Source organism: Leptinotarsa decemlineata, unplaced genomic scaffold (genome assembly GCF_025532065.1).
Source record: "Leptinotarsa decemlineata unplaced genomic scaffold, Ldec_3_MD MMD2_tig00026282_RagTag_RagTag, whole genome shotgun sequence".
Taxonomy (NCBI): Eukaryota; Metazoa; Arthropoda; class Insecta; order Coleoptera; family Chrysomelidae; genus Leptinotarsa; species Leptinotarsa decemlineata.
The window spans coordinates 20250773-20254934 of record NW_027412668.1 but is presented as its reverse complement, the minus strand read 5'-3'; the positions used below and the strand labels follow the sequence as shown (position 1 = coordinate 20254934).

Genomic DNA, 4162 nt, shown 5'->3' with positions numbered 1-4162 from the left:
TCCGCACATTTCACGAATCGCCGTCCGAAAAAATTGAACGAATTTAGCGTCGAAGTTCTGTATCAGCTACCATACTTCCCAGACCTCTCGTCAACCAACTGCCATCTTTTGAAGCGCTTCGATAACTTGTAACGGTCTAAATTTACTTGTAAATATTGTAGATATTATTCGTTTATTTACTATGGAATCGACAGAATTGTCATTTGTTGATGACGAACTTTTCGTCACAGCTAGGGACACATCTGGTTTGTCAGTGTGCCCAACCTACATTTTCAAAGAAGTTGTTACGTTTCAATTTAGCACTAGATCAAACTGCTCTTATGTGACCTTTCAAAAACACTACCTTACCTTTTAAGATCTTTATTCAGAGGATATTAACAATGTAATTCAGTTACAAGTTCATTTTATTCATTTAACATCATAGTAATGGGAATCTTCCGTTCCATAGAAAACCATACCTGAAATGTACAAGAATAAATGTATGCTCCCTGACTAACTGCTTTGACCAGTACTTACGCATTCTCCTATTGCCAATCGACGTTGGAGATCCGAAATTCCTCGCTAGGTTGAAATAGTTGTTATTGTTTGTTTCTCAGTTTTCTTCACCTATCATTTTTTTTCAGCCGTTGTCTGCCTTATTCCCTATACCTTTCCGAGAATATTTCTTGCATAGATTGTTATTCATCACTTCCAGAAGGATTACTACATATTAGAGCCATATCGCCTGAAAAACAATATTAGTTAGCTCTGGTTTCTGAATACTGTTTGATATTTTCGGTAAATATTCTGCATAATATGAATGCTCTAATATTTGTACTGAAAGGGAAGGTTATGGCGACTTACCTTATATGTTTCTATTCCATCGCATGAATAAGGATTGGTAAATAGTTGAAAATAGGTTGGAACAATATATTTTGTGAATATTCGTAAACAAGGTTAAAAGACAGCTGTTGGTTGACATCTGCCGAACTTTCGTAGTGTCGTTCCGTCGACTTACACCGAACTAGTTCTACAGTTGTTCACGGGTGGAGGATTTATCGGTTACTCAAGTTGTCAAGGGTTGTTTTAGGGTTGCATTGCTTTGAGAAGGAGTTTTGATGTGTCATGGACTTGTTGATGATGTCTCAAGTGGCTGTGGAAGAATTGTTAGATTTATGATGTTGTGCACAGCGCCCCCTTGGTGCTTGTAGTGTAGATTGGATGCACTGTGGCAACAACTGGTTAGCTGTCAGATGTGGCAGTCGCTTAGTATTTGGAAGTTAGCCTTCGGTGAGCTTGGTTCGGAGTTCAAAGGGTACCATCAGACTGATTGTAGGATATATTTGGTTGTATTTGTGCCATCCTTCACGGGGATTATTTCTACAAGTCAGGATTGTATAGTGGAAGACTGATTGGTCATTTTGGTGTGGATATTTGCAGTCTGAAACTTAAGCTCTTTTGAGGATTTGTGGTGGTTACCGAACTCGTGCCAGGTGGAAGGATTTCCGAAATTAGGTATGTCTGAATCACTGTCGCATCTCTCATGTGATCTTAGCTATGATATCACTTCTTCAATTCTACAACCTTCGTTTCTCGTCTCTAGATTCATAAGAAACAGAAGGCCCTCAGTCACTCATCAAGTCCCAGTAGGACTTCCGTGCAGAGCACCGCACACGAAGAAACGTATAGAAAACCCCTTGGCCAGGGTAAGAATTTTACCATTAAATGTGTTTTAAATGATTTTAGTAATTTCTGGTTCCATCGTTATATCTCAACTGAATATTAGTATTGAAGAGAGGTTTCAACACTCATTCAATTTTCTTGATTTTTACGGGTCATATGGTTATACAGGGCACCCAAAAATATACTCTTGTTATCTTGCTTCTTTGCTTAAATGAAAATATACCAGGGGTATTGATTAGTCAAATAGTCCTATTGAATGGGGGTTGAATCTCACCTTGTTTTTATCTGATTCTGATTGAGAATTTTCTTCCGTAGGGTTTTTCTTCCTGCTTTTTTTTGTCTTCGTTAAGGGTTCCTGTTTTCCTTTTTTTTTTTCTTCCTGGATCTTATTTGGTGATCCATTACTGGTCCAGCTTGTCGTGCCCTACAGGGTGATCTATCTTGGTGGTGCTACAGGGTGATCCACCTCCGGTGCTACAGGGTGATCCATCTCCGCCATACTACAGGGTAGCCTAACACCATATACCGGGTGGCCCAAAAGGAGCACGCAAGTTATAATTGATTTATTTGAAAATTTGTGCTATACTGAGATATTTAAATAATTGTTTGCCCTTCTGTTTATTGATACCTGTTTGATATAGTGTTTGTTTATCGTTTATTGATTAAGAGTTTGTTTATTGATACCTGATTAACATAGATATTTGTGAAACGGAAATTGAGGTATATTCTTCCTTTCACGATTGCTGATTGACACCGATGCGCCTACGCCTGAGCTCACGCGACGCAAACGAGTTTGTCTTACCATCCGATACTAGTATTTACGATTTCACCTACTCAATTTTCGTGGTAGTTTTACTCGACGTATTGTAGTTTTCTTTGAGCGTCGTTACTACCGTAATTTATGGCTGATTGAATTCTTGGTTAGATACACCGCGCTCTTGTATGCACATTTGAACATCGCGTAGTAGTGTGAATATTGCATTGTTGTCTTAGAAGCGTTGTTGGTTAATCCATGTAAGTTAGGATTACTGAATAAATCATATTGGGGATCTTTATCTTTTATTTCCAATATTAATTGGTAAGTTATTGATATTGTGAGTTACTTAGGGTATCTGGAGGATTAAATTTACCTGGCGCCCATTAAGATCTATTTGAAATTTGCTAAGTTGTTTAACCCACTCCCGTCTCCACTGTTTAGCTTAGCCGCGGATACCCATCTGTCTTATTTGTTACCGACAGATGATTTAGTCTCCTCTTGTGATTTGTGAGGTGACAAACTTTCTCACCTGTAGACCCTTCGCCAATCAGAACCAGACGAAAACGGCCTCTGTCTACTTCATCGAATCACGATCATATAATATTTATGTTGACGGAATTGAAGCATTTGTGTTACATTGGCAAAATTGCAGTGATTCAAATGACACTTATTTCTTCTTATTCGCTTCTTAACGAAGCCGATTAGGCCGTTAAGAAGTTGGGTCGATTTAGTCAGGTTTATTTGGGTCAGGTTGAAAACCTAATATGGTCCCCAGCGGGGCAGGCAAATTGTATATGCTCTGCTGTTTCATCGTTAATGAGGTAGTCGGATAGTCAAGGTGTAAGATTCCCACCTTGATTCCCCCGACAACCTTTCCATATGAGGGTTTTTGCACGACAGCTACACCTGATGATGCCTTAGATTCAACCGTGCAGGGCTTTTTCGCCTCTGGTTTTGGTGAATCATCACTTGAGCGCAAACGTTTGCTAACCTGCTCATGGGGGTTTGTTACTTCATCTGAGACAGATTCTGCGTACGCCGCTCAAGAATTGGGTGCAAGGCGGTTTCATGAGGGGACGACTCAATCGTTTCATAGCTGCATCACCAAACCTTTTTTTAGGTTCAGTTATTGGATCAGGAGTTGGAGAGTTGAGAAGTTCTCGATCCTGATCTATATTTACAGGGAGGTCAGTTGGTGTCGTAAGCTCGACATCCATCTCCTCTGTAGACTCAGCGTCAGAAATAATTTTCAGGTTTACTCTGTCCATAAAAGTCCCACGAGTAGCTAGGGAAAGAATGTCAATCACGGCAGAGCCCCGCATTACCGTGACAAGGCGATGCTACGACGAGAGGGCGCCCGGTATCTCGAAGGTTCCGTAGAAACAGCTGATAGGCTCAGTGTCATTCATCCTCTTGGTACGGATACACACACTTTAGGATTAAGCCATCGTTGGGATGCCATTCAGTTAGGAAATAACAGAACCACAAGTAATTCTGTCATTTCCGTAACCAGCGGGGCTACGTAGATGCAGGCATCCGATGGTTTGCTCAACCCCCACATCCAAAGCCAATGCACCCGCCAAAAACAGTATGCACAGTGGTTCAGGCAGTGAAAGATGAATAAGGACAGCCAACCCGCCGTAACAGAGTGTATGCGAGCAGTGAGGGATTTCCTCTTGAAAGTTTACAAAACCACAACACGTATTAAATATGTTTTTCCGTTAACCAGCTGTCGCACCCCTA

General features: G+C 40.6%; 1 long non-coding RNA gene across 1 annotated transcript; it reads right to left on the bottom strand.

Annotated features, from left to right (window-relative positions):
* Positions 1-344: 344 nt before the first annotated feature.
* Positions 345-2939, bottom strand: LOC141484728 (uncharacterized). The gene is made up of 2 exons (XR_012466762.1): positions 517-2939; positions 345-458 (listed from the first exon to the last, which is right to left on the bottom strand). It is a non-coding gene; the product is annotated as an uncharacterized lncRNA (long non-coding RNA).
* Between the last annotated feature and the right edge of the window lie 1223 nt (positions 2940-4162).